Here is a 12,710-nt window from a genome sequence, read left to right as displayed (position 1 = left end):
CCTCGGCTCTGGCCAGATCCACCCTTTGCAGCTCTCCAGCTTGCTGCGAGCCTCAAGGACTTGTCCCACAATTCTATTTTTCCAAATATCTCTTACTACCTTCCTTCCCCACCATGGCTTGCCCTGCGTGGCCCTGCAGGGGCTGCGGCACGCCAAGCCCATCCTGAAAACCCTTCCTCGCCTGGAGCTCAGCTCTCCAGGAGCCCTGCGTCAGCTGAAGTAGTCACGCAAAATAGAGTCACAGAGACAAACATTATTCCAGGAGAGGGAAAAACATCGGCAGCCTTCTCCAGAGGGCAGCAGCAGCAGAGATTTAAATGGCCACAATGCAATTTCCTCAAGATGTTGAAAACTCTTACCGGGCTTCGCTTCTAAACTAATTGGAGCTCTTTACACGGCATTAGTATTTGCTCCACACCGTAGCAAGGTCTCGCCACACTTAACTCGATCAGAGCAGTTTCCCCTTTGGCTGTGCGTGCACGAGGGCTGTGTGTATGTATGCGTGTGCACTGAGCCAAACAAAACACCTCTGTTGCTAAAAATCAGAGCTCCTTAGTGCTACCCGAGTCTTACGATTTTGCTACTGATCGCCATGACCAGGAAACTTTAAATAAGAGGTTTAGAGTCCCTGCCCATCCCAGGATGCCCCTGCGCCGCAGCATTTCACAGTCCCCCAGCCAGCCTGGCAGGCTGGGGAGCAGCTGAGAGCAGGCTGCTGATGTGCTGTCCTCCCCTGGCCAGGCAGGGAACGGACTTTGAGAAGCAGCTGTATTTTCACCAAAAGCTGTCACAGGACCATTAGGCAATAGCTCTCTGAATGATGATGCCCATCAGCTCTCCGTGGCTTTATGGGGACGGTGGTCCTGGTGGCATGCATCTCCTTCGGGGTGGAGGGCAGTGGGTGACGGGGCTCAGCATGGCACTGCAAGCAGCTGTGCTCTTCTCAGCCCTGTCCTGGCCCACTGGCAAGCAGAGAAGCTCCATGCCTGGCTCTGGGGATGGGAGATCACTGCAGGAGGCACAGACGCTGCAGAAAGCAGCCTCAGAGACAGCACAGGCAACCTCCGTCCTCGTGGCCGGCACCGGCTCCCACCAGCCCAGCTGTCCTGGCCACCCATGACACAGGTACCTGTGCCAGCCCGGGACCTGGCCGTGCCCAGGGGACAGCCTGTGCCGTGAGGCTGTCTTTAACCTCTGTGCGCTTGGAGCGGTTGTGGATATCGAGCGGCTGGTTTGCTCTACCCCAGCCAGAAGAGGCTGGAGGCAGTACCGGCCGCAGGATTCCTGGGTGGCAGGTCACATCGGGAGAGGCAGCAGCGGGGTCCTTTTGGATGGCAGCCCGCCGTGTCCCCAGGTGGGGAGCGCCCAGCTGTCTGCCGAGCGGTGGCAGCTGAAAGCATGCTGTGTGCTATGACACGTGCGTACCAGGCCCCTCGTACAGTTCAGAGGTGCAGCAGCTGGGCTTCCCGCAGCAGGGTTTGGCTGGAAGCCCCAGAAGACCAGTTTACACAAGCACCTGGGTGCTTTCCAACCAACAGCTGTGCTGTGTGCCTCGTCCCTACCCCTACCATGCCCAGAAGCTAGACCTAAAAGGGAAATGCCAGCTTCGTCCACCTCCGAGGGGTCGATGCTTACCTCTGCCAGCACCGTATAAAGTAGTCCCATACATTTTGGGTACCGGGATTGCAGAGGGCCAGATAGCAGGGGACTGAGCATGAGGCATCACGGCTCAGGCTGGGGCTCATATGGTGCAGACAGGCTGGGCTGTCGAGCTGCGTGAGGCCTCAGGACTAACCGCACCAGACCCAGCTGGGACTCTAAAGAGGCTCGTCTCCTGCTCCATTTTCCACGTCTTTCCCGCCAAGGATTTTCTTGGCCACCTCTTGGCCAAGCAGTGGCTGGGTCCCGGTGCCGCTGCCCCGGGAAGGCTGCTGCCCAGCGCTGCCCGGCTGAAACAGAGCTACCCCAGGTGGGGAGGAGGGTCCGGCAGCGATGGACGTGCCTTGCCAACCTTGCCGGGCTGGCTGCTGAGTGTGCGGTTGTGTCTGACAAGCCTGTGCTGCCACCAGATTGATGTCCTTTTTGTTCCTGATAAGGATCCGAAGTCTCCTCTGGGTTCCAGCAGCAATTCTTTTATCCTTCCTGATTGTGGCATCCACGCTCCCGGAGTCCCTGGAGATGCATCAATCGTGGAGCTGCAGGCGCTGCGGCTGCTATCGGCAAAGATGATGGAAAAGCTACAGGAACAGCTGTCATTTCTCCCTGTTTGCATTTCGTTCTCGGGATATCAGCAGGACGTTTTCCGCCAGACACCTATCAATCTGCCACGGCGGAGCCCAGCTTTGTCTGTGTGCCTGCCGCTGCCGGTGCCAGCTCCCCCACCATGCCAGGGTGGGAGGGAGCCAGTGCGGCGCTCCATCCCGGGGCCAGGGGAGCGGGCAGGATGCAGCCCAACACCTCCGTGCTTGTGCTGGCCCCTCGCCTGTCCCCACGTAGCATTTGCTGCTCCCTTCCTTAGGGCTTTGTTTCGGCAGCCCCCTGCTCTGGGCTGGCTGAGGTGTGCCCTGCAGGTCCCAGGAGACAGAGGGAGAAGGGCACTGGTGTCCGACAGCGGGCAAATCCATCCCAGCCCCTGCACAAGGAGAAGCAGAGGGGCACAGCGGCAGGCAGCACGGCAGCCTAAGTGCCAGGCGGGATGGCAGCCCCCGAGACAAGCTCTGCAGAGCCCAGCATTAGGGCTGGCATTTAGGATTGCGCTGGGGGGTCACCCTGTCCCCCCTCTGCCATGCTGGGCTCCCCATGGAGTGCTGCCCTGGGAGGAGCTGCAGCCCCAGACATGGTGAGCTGAGCCCATCCCCATGGCATCAGGGCTGACAGTCTGGGGGGAGGGGGTCACAGGGACGTTAGTGGCAGGGGACACCTCTTTTAGCCCCATGTAATGTGGTAGAATACCTCAGATAAAAAAAAAAAAACAAGTTCAATTTGCCTTGTGCTTCCTCAAATTCTTTCGGATTTTCCATGGCTTCTGGGTGTACATAAGAAGACTCATGACTCAGATTTTAGTAAGCCTTGGCAACAAGACTTCCAAATACGTTTCATCTCAGGAGGAAGCTTCCAGAGCACCATGGAGCAAAGAGGGCTGCGCGGTCTGCGATGCCGCCAGCCCCTCCTGCGCTCTGCTGCCGGCGTTACCTGTCCCCAGGCCAGCAGAAGGGAGCAGCTCCGAGGCCGCAGTGCTCAGCATTTAGCTCACCCAGCTCCGTGATGGCTAGAGACAAGATAAAGACAGGCACCGAGTCCCCTTTAATGCCACTCTCTATCCATCATGGAGCTCACAGGCCGTATCTTGCCTTATTACTTAAAACCCTCAGGGCAAGACGACCCGTCTGCCCCACTCCTACCCTCTACAGGAGTCAGCACCGAAACCAAGCGCTGGCAGAAGCCCAAGTCCTCCCTCCCAGGAGGCCAGGGAAAGTCACTGCCCCCCTGCAAACAGCCGGAGGAGGACGTGGTGCCCATCCCAGAGCCAGCAGGCACCTGCCAGCCAGGACCAGCGCCGCTGTCCCTTGCCCTCCGCCCTGTCCCGTCGGTGCTTTCACATCCTCCCATGCTGGGCTTTCCCCTCCATGTGGGACTGCCTCCCTCCCTCTCCCCAGCCTCAGCTGTGCTCCTTGCCATCGGTGTCCCTCACCAGCTGCGCCAAGCCCCGGCCCTAGGCATCCCACTGCTCTGCCGGCAGGTCAGAGCAGATGCCCCGTTTCCTTCTGCAGGGCATCCGCGGGTTTTTTTATGGTATCTTCATCCGCGGGTTTTTTTATGGTATCTTCATGTCTGTTTGTCGTTGGTATGGCTGACAAGTGCAACTGCATAACGGGGCTGTCAGTGCCACCGCAGAGCTGCTGGGAGCGTGTTGCAACCCCAGCTGGATAACCCTGCCCCTTCAGATGGAGCTGCGGCAGCTCCTGGTTTCGCTCCGGAGGGTGTCCGGGTGTTTGGGCTGGCAAGTGCCGGCTGGCACATCAATGCTAGGGCACTCACCCCTTTTCTCCTGCTCCTGGTTTGGTTGGGGTGTCTTCAGGCAGGGACGAAACATCCCAGACACCAGCTGGGAGAGCCGACTATTCTTAAGAAATGCTGTTTCTTTCTCTTCGGGTTTGTTGTTTGTTGTTGGGTTTGTTTTTTTTTTTTTTAAGCCTCATTTAACTCGAATGAGTGACATATGCTGCCTTTGGTGAAAAACTTCTGTTTGCTGCACTTGGGCTGGGATTGCAGACTGCCGCAACAGCCCCTAGCTTTTCTTCCTCAAGCTAAAGTGTCTTCTAGCCAAGCCAAGAGCCGATTGCCCTGCTAGGTACCACTTTGGAAAGCCTTTCCTGGCTGCTCGTTCCGGAGTGATCAAGCCATCCCAGCGTAGCAGTCTCTTTGGCTGCAGCCTGTTCTCCTGGGGTGCCTGGAGTCCAGCTCCGCGTTAACCTGACTCCCCGGTGAAGCCTTTCCATCCAAGCCTGTGTTACAGTGGTGCTAATTAAACAAATACATCTCAATTCTGGTGAAAATCTACATGTAAATCCGTGTGATGCTTCACAGCAGGCTGCATTTTAGCAGTCGGCTCTGCAATCTCTTATGCCTCCTCGGAGAGTGTCGGCTGCATGGTCAATGAACCTTAATGGGGACTGAGACCTCCCAAGCTCTCCTGCTTGGGAGAGAGCAGTCTTGCTGTCTTCACACCCTGCCAAACACAGCTTTTCCTCCTTGCATCCCTGCACAGGACTGTGTGCCAGGGCAGGGACTGGTTTCTCTGGGTGTCTCGTTGACTGAGCCTTGCTTTCACCTTGTACAAGAGCAGGAGATTGGCTGCCTCTTCAGCTGGGACAAAAACCCCAGGTACAAGGTAAAGGCTGAGCCATGCCAGGCAGGCTCCATCTGCAATGCCCAGGGACTCCAGAACAGCACCTGGTTTTTGCATGATGCAGCCTGAGTGTGCCACTCAGTCTCTGCATCTCTTATTACGCTTATTTGCTTTCCTCTCTGGCGAATGAGCAGAAAGGAGAGAGAGAAAGGTTTTTTTTTTTACCTGTTTATAGACTCAAAGTAATTAGAAATAGAAAGGTTGCCTACCTTTTTTGGTGACGGTAAACTTTTCGAGAGACAGCCTTTGTGCATGTTGAACACTGCTCTTGAAGCTTCCTCCCACTGTTACCAGGATGCACGCTGCACGTGAGATATAGCAAAGGCAATATAATATGGCTGAGATGCTACAGGGGGTACTATGAACCACACCACTGATGACATTTTCATCTTGGGAAAAAAAAGAAAGAGTGAAAAAAATTCTGCTTAAAATTCCTGCCTGAAAAGGTAAGAATTTGCAAATGGGTCTGATGATGGAGGGGAGCTCTTTGGGGCACTGCCACCTGCAGTTACCCCCCTTTTTCTTCCCACCGGGGCTCCTCCAGCACTGGCCTGGGCACCGGCAGCGCTGGGTCTCCTACTCCACCACCAGCTCGGGGCTCGTTAGCATTTAAACTCCCCGCAAATACCGAGCGTGGACGATGAAAGGCTGGTGTGCTGCTGCTGCTGCTGTTTGTCCCCGCTCAGCCCCCTGGGGAGGACAGCGGCTGGCTCCTTACCTCCTGCCATGCCCCTCCAAGCATTCCCAGTCCCTCCACCACTCCCATCACTGTACTTCGCTAGCTCTGTGCCCGTTGCAGCCTTCAGTGGCCCGAGGTGATGGTGCTCAATGCACTTCCTCTGGCCTGGCAGCCTGTGCTCTGCTCCATGGCCCTGCGAAGACGTGGAGGACTTGAATAGCCGTGGATTCATCCTGCTTGCTCAGCCCCATCCCTTCCCATGCCGGACAGCCATGGGCGCGATGGACTCTGGCTCTGCCCAGGCATCCCCCGAGCGCCGGCTCTGCCGGGGCAGGCTGGATGCTGTGCGAGGACAAGCAAGGCAGCCTGTGCTCGGCTGCGGGGGGATGCTGGGTTGGTGAGTGTGCAGCCATGGGAAAGCCCTCCCTGGCCAGAGCCGCTGCCCTGGGCTGTGCCCCTTGCCTAGGCTCCAGCACAGGGCTCAGCTCCCCCCCGGCGCTGCACCGGTGTCCCCTCCAGCCGGCTCCCCACTCTTCCACAGGAAGAAAGGCTGAGCCGGCTGCTGCTACCAGCCCTGGGGCTTCTCCCCTCCCTCAAACCAGCACGGAGAGGCAAAAGCGCAAGAGGGATGATCATCAGTAGTGGCTGTGTTACCGTACCGAGGTGTCCAGCCCATAACCCCCACCCTGGGAAAGGCAGACTTTTCCTCCTTTTACCCTGTTTTTTCTGCAGCAGCTAGGAACCAGGGGAAGTTTCCATCTGTCTGCACCATCTTGGAGATTTTAATCATCAGCCATGTGCCGGCTTTTCCGTCTGGGGCTCAACCTGTCGTGGCAGTGGCTCTGCAGCAGAAGGCATCTAGGAGGAGAGAGACCCATGGAAGATGCTCCTGCTCCCCAGCTGGGTGTAACAGCGGTGCTGATCTGGACGCCTCCTGGTGAGATTTGCCAGGGCAGGGCGAGAAGGGAGTCAGCACACCCACCTCACCTCCCACCCATGGGGCACAGGCAGAAGGACCACGTGCCAAACCTGTAATGAAGGTTTACCTTGGCGTCTGCAACAGGAGTAGCCCAGTTATGTCCCGGTCAAATGAGGTTTAATTGCAGTTAAACCCTGAGGTCACGCAAACTGGAAAGGGAGCCCTGTTTGGAGATGCTGAAGCCATCTGAGACAGCGTCATTGCTGTTCCACCGAGGGAGCTTGTCCTGCTCCAGGCCACGTCCTGCTCCTAGAAGGCTGTGTTGTATATCCCAGCCATGACACAGGCCCTCTGGGCAATCCGGGAGCTCATGTGTTTCCCTGCTCCCCACATCCCTCCCACCTCCCCATCACAGCACAACAAAGGCCATTTTACCTCCTTACTGGGCCAAGAGCTCCTTAAGCTCCCTGGAGGGAGGCACCCTGCAGGGCTGAAGTCAGAGCTTCATCTGCTATAAGCACACATGGGGCAGACCACCAAATGGCATCCACCAGGTCCTGCGGGAGCTGTTGCCTTCAGACATTCACACTCCCGTACAACCCCGTGAATTCCTCCTTTGGCTGGCAGCAAACCCATGGGCTGGGGGTCCTGCACAGGAGCATCGCTCAGGAGGGTCCTCTCTCCCAAGGAGGCGATGCTTTCGCTGTCCTTCCTGGGGGTGCAGCTACCGCTGCCCATCTCCCCTGCTCCCAGCCTGTGCAGCAGTTGGGTCAGCAGCAATTACCCCTGGCTGGCCCTTCCCCTGCTCCGCACTCTCCTCCCCATGCCAGGGCTGGGGCAACTTGAGCCAGACCCCCGGGAGAAGGTATGAGCTCTAGCATGTGCTTGCTGGAGCTGCAAGGGATGTATGGAGAGGTGCGGGCAGAAGATGGCCCAGGACACCAGGTCTACATAGCCAGCACACATGAACCAAGCACATCAAAGGCCCTGCCACCTGCAGAGATTTCCTTGGGCTTTTTTCTAACTAGCCATCAAATCGCACAGTCAACCAAGAATGTGGGATGGGGACTGGGGAAGATGGGTGGGCTCCATCCCCCCGCCCACATCCCCCTTCCCTGCTCCCTTTCAAATCCACCCTGCTCCTTTGCATCTCCGCCTTGTACCATGGCTAAGTAGCTTAACATCTTACCACAATCCATGCTCCGGAGCAATTAGTCAGTGCAAACAGGGATTTTAATTGCCCCTGTGATTTATTGAGCCTGGGCAGTGTAATTAAAATTCATTCTCAGACACAATCAATGAGCCGTGGAGAAACCCATCTTCTTATTTGTGTGATTGAACAACGCGCTGCAGCTGGGAGGGCTTGCACCCCATCCCTGCCTCCCGGGGCCCCCTGCCTCTGGCATGTTCTTTCCATCCATGGTCTATAAGAGCAAAAGCAAACCAGAGCAGGGAAGTGCCAAGGTTTGTGCCAGAATGGCACTTCCCTGCTCAAGTGGCTCCTGGGCTCACACCATCCCTCCAGCTGCGGCCGGCCGGGACCCCGAGAAGCAGTCGCGGCGATGGTCCATCGCTTCTGCTCTGCACCTCGCCCACAGCAGTCGCAGGCTGCGATGAGACTTTGTGATTAACCGTGCAGGAACTGTGCTCTCCCCTTTCTTCCTCCTCCTCCCATCACCACTTACTTCTCCCTCCTCGCGCTGCAAGTAAGGAGCTTTGTCTCTTGCCAAATCCCCCGTCTGTGTTGGGGGATTGGGGTGAGCCAGGCGTAAAATGAAAATAAATCACTAATTCCTCCTAATAATGCCTGATTTCCTGATTTGATATCCCACATTAATTCTAATTACTCACCCAGAGTCAGGGCATTAATCAACGCGTTAAAACTTCTCCTCGCTTAGCAACACTGATGTGCCAGGCATCTGGCACGGCCGGGGCGCCGGGGATTTGTCTGTCACACCAGCCCCATCTGCGGCAGCGCTGCGAGGGGGGCGAGGAGGGGGCCCTTTCCCAGCCGAGCGTGGGGGGAGCACGAGGGTCTCGCGGCTCCACTGTGGCTTTGGGGCACATGGGGACGGTGGCAGACACCCAGCGTCCTGCTTCCCTCCCTGTGAAGGCGAGGACTGCCTTTGCTCACGCCGCGCCGGCAGCATCCTCACTACGAGGGTACCGCCAGTGGCGTTGCTCCGTGGCATGATCCAGCCGCTACGGCTTCATCCGTTAAATGGAAACGCCCTGCTAAATAATCTCTCCTCTACAGAAATACTGATAGATGAGATCCATTCATCTCACAGTCTTTTTTTTTTTTAATATAAAGTATGTGAAACACCCCTCTGCGGAGAGAGGTGAAGAGGCAATAAGGGGGACTGCACCTGCCACAATCCCTGATCTGCCACTGCCGTCATCTTACCGAGCAAACCCCTTCCAGGCAGGAAAGATGAATTGATTTCAGTTCACGTTGATCTAAATATGTAAACAGGAAGCCTTTAAATAATCCACTCTAATCTTGTTTCACATTTGAGCTACTTCGCTGTTTTCCTGAAGCAAGCTGACTGGCGCTGGTCAGCAAAACCCAGGACTTGTTTTTCGCCAGCTCCCATTGTAGTTAAACCACCTTATTAGAGCTATTATGTAATTAACATTTATTCAGATTTTTTTTTCCACTTTGTGTTGAAAGGCTTAATATCGCATTTATTCACAGCTGTTTAATTATTTTTCATAAAAAATCATCAGTTGAGTAAGCTTTAATTTGGATGGTAATTAACTGAAACATGTGCAAACTCAGAATCTACACTTGGTTTTATCAGCCTGCCTTACCTGTCCTAGATACAGGACAAAAAAGGTCTCTCAAAATACGCTCGTATTTAAAAGCCGTACAATTTATTAAAGTCAGCATTAGAGGTTGTTAATGAATTCGGCTTGGTTTCTGGCTCTGGGGTCCTTGAAGATTTTCAGCAGTACAGATTTCAACCTTGCAGATGTCACTGCTAGGACAAGGGTGGAAAACGAGCCTTTCTGCTTTTGGGGGTTTGCAGCTTCTCAAATGTGACCGAGCTTACCCTTGAGCTGAAGACAGTAATTTCTCTGCACTTACAGAGCCCATTGCTGTTGCCAAAGTCTTGGTTTTGTATTTCATTCCAGGTTTTGGGTGCCTCCTGAGTTGTTGGCTTAGCGTTAACTTTTGAGCAACAAACGTGCATTTTGTGATTACTTACATTTACATGGGTTTAATAACCTATGGTAATTTTACACCTCGCCTTAGAGTTTCAAATCAAGAGAGTTAATTTTTAGGAGAAATGCAGACCTAAAATACTCTCAATTAGCAGTAATATTTAAATATATCTTGCTCCTAGGGCTCAGGCACCAGCAGCCATGTGAGCTCAAGGAAGAAGCAGAGTCCTCCCACGCTCAAACCTAAAACTGGGTTGTTGCTTGATGGCATCAAACCACAGTTTCTTCTGTCCCCCAGCCCGGGCTGCGACCCAGTGGCAGTCCTTCCAGTGGCAACGGCTGACCAAGCCCTCTGAAATTTCTCTTTAAAAAGAAATCAAATGTTTACGTTGAGAAGACAAACCGAGAACCGTGCTGTAGACAACGTGCACGTGGAGGCCACCGCATGCCGAGCCTCATCCCGTGCCGGAGCCCAATGGAGACAGGACAGCTGCCCGCTCCCCCTTGGGATGCTCCTGGCATCCCAGGGACCACACAGCCCTTGGCCTGATGGTGCCAGGTTTATAATGGCAGGCAGGAGTTTTTAAACTAATAGCCTGTCCCGGCACCTTCGGTGTGCACAGCTTTATCTGGGTGGAAATCACGGTGCTGCCCTCTCATTTCCCTCCTCTACGAGCTGCGGGTCGGTGGTTTACAGCTGGGGGTCAATGGATCCCAAGGGTGCTGTGGGCTATTTCTAAGCATAACTAAGAAAAGCGAGCCTCTCTTCAGCAGCCTTACAGTTACTCTACAAGAATTTGTGGCTCCATGGGAATATTTTTAGGAGGTATACAACTGGGAAAGCTCGCAAAGCTCAAACCAAGATGGATGCATTCACCCGGGAGAGTTTTACAGCCTCCGTATTCAAACTCCCCTCTATCCCCTGGGTAGCGCGCAGAATTAATTACACTTCAGTGATGCTAGCATGGCCCCACAGCAGCTGAAATGCTGTAATCCAGCCCAGCTGGACAAATCCGTACCCCAGAGCCCCTCACCATCTGCAGGAGGGACCATGCTCAGTCCCACCGGGCAAAGAGGAATTGGGGACTTAGCTGTGCCCCTGCCCAGGCGATAGCACCCAAGTACTAACAGGGGCCTCATTAATGTGCATGGCTTCCCCCTGCCATCTCCAGGTCTCTGCGCGCCACTAAATCATCTGGTTTGGAATAAATTCACTGGGAAGCACTATAGCAAGTCAAGCAGAGGTCTTGGGCACCGGGAACAATGGCCCATAAAGCAAACAGGCAGCAGTGTGCTCAGCTGCTGGGGATGCTGTTGGCACATGTGCTCGGGAAGATTAATATGCACCGAGCAACCAGGAGTGGGAAGCTCACAAGGTTCCTCTCATTAGCTGATCCTTCCAGCTGAATTAATGACTCACAAGTTTTGCCCAGCCATCGCTGGGTCTGCTACTAAATGGCACCACGGATTAGTGGGGAGTTGAGTGTGTGCATGCGTCAGGGGGGACTTAAAAGCCTCTTAGACCCTCTGTGGGGAGGATAAGGTAGAGATCTTCTCCCAAGATGCTGGGATCAAGTGCAGAGAGGCAGGAGGGGAAGTGCCAGCGTCCTTCATCATTCCCTTCCATCTCATGTGGGGATGGAGCAGGAGGGTCTGGGTGCTCCAAGCTGCAAGAGGAAATCACAGATAAAGTTAAAACGAACGTGCTTCGGGGAGAACAAAGGGAGGTCAGAGGAGAGTATGCATATGGGAGCAGGGAAAAGGTATGGGCAGTACAGGAAATACAGGTGGTAACAACTGACATGCTCCTCGCACGTACAGCAAGACTTTCAGGACCCGTTATCAGTGGCACCGTACTTCCAGACAGCTCCAAGGGAAGGTGAGGTCCCTGCTGAGATGCCCCACAGGGTGAGCAGCAGCCCGGCTGAAGATCTTGTGTCCCACTGGTGCCAAGGGACATGCCAGAGGAGCGAATAGGGAGTGCCTATATGGACACAAAGCATAGAGGGCTTCAGCAAGGCTCTGATTTTAAGGTGCTTTTATGGGGGCAGAGATTAAATAAAGGCAAAGCAGAACTGGGACGAAGCAGACTCCTGCAGAAGGCTCTGGGATGTCCGGTGGGGCAGCAGCTCGGAGTCGAGCCAAGCGGGAGGGGAGGATTACTTCTGCGGAGGGCACTGTGTGCCAAGGGTATTTTTTATACTAATGGTCACAGGCCAAACCCAAAGAAGGAGCTCGATGGGGATTAGGAATAACACATTGGCCTTGTAACCCAAGGCAGCACGGGGACAGATCCTGCTCCATGCCCAGCTGCTTGGCAGGTACTATGTGGGGCCAATGCGGGTGTTCATTCAGATAACCTGGAGCATCCCTGTATCCGAACGGTTCGATCCCCGTGGCAGTCTCCGATGGAGAGCGCTCCAGGGCAGGAGCGGGGACTGGGACCGGGGAAGCGCTGGCAGAGGCGGCTGCCGAGCCGAGGGAGCTGGGGTCCCTGAAGGGTGGGCTGGGGCGGCAGGGCAGAGCACAGGACCCCGGGTCAGGAGCCTGCAGCCTGGTGGGAAACCCTGCGGGTGGCTTCACTCAGCATTAGAGGTGCAGCAAGGTGCCCCCACAGAGCTGGGAGGGGGCAAAACCAATACCTCACCTGCACTGGTGGAAGGAGGAAATCAGCTCATGCCACACCGATTTATTGGCCGAAGCATCAAGGCATCTGGTCGGAGGCTCAGCAAAGCCAGCTGGCTCCTTTGGCCCCATCCTGCCCAGCCCTGCTGTCTGTTGATGCAAAGGCCCCCGCTGGGCTCCCCGCCGTGTCCCAGCCCCCTGCAGCCCCTCTGCCCCCTCTATTCACCTCCTGTTCGCTATTACTCACCTCCAACCACTCGGCCTTTGCATGCCAGCACCAGCTCCTTTGTCAGGCAAGCGCCCTTTGATTGCCTCCTCCCGCAGCTCAGAGAGGGCCAGCCCTCTGGAAAAGCCGTGAGCAGATGCTCTCCCTTATCGTCCTCTCTGATATTTCTTTCCTACCTCCTCTC

This window comes from Gavia stellata, chromosome 7 (genome assembly GCF_030936135.1).
Source record: "Gavia stellata isolate bGavSte3 chromosome 7, bGavSte3.hap2, whole genome shotgun sequence".
Lineage (NCBI taxonomy): Eukaryota > Metazoa > Chordata > Aves > Gaviiformes > Gaviidae > Gavia > Gavia stellata.
This window is presented reverse-complemented; position numbering follows the sequence as displayed.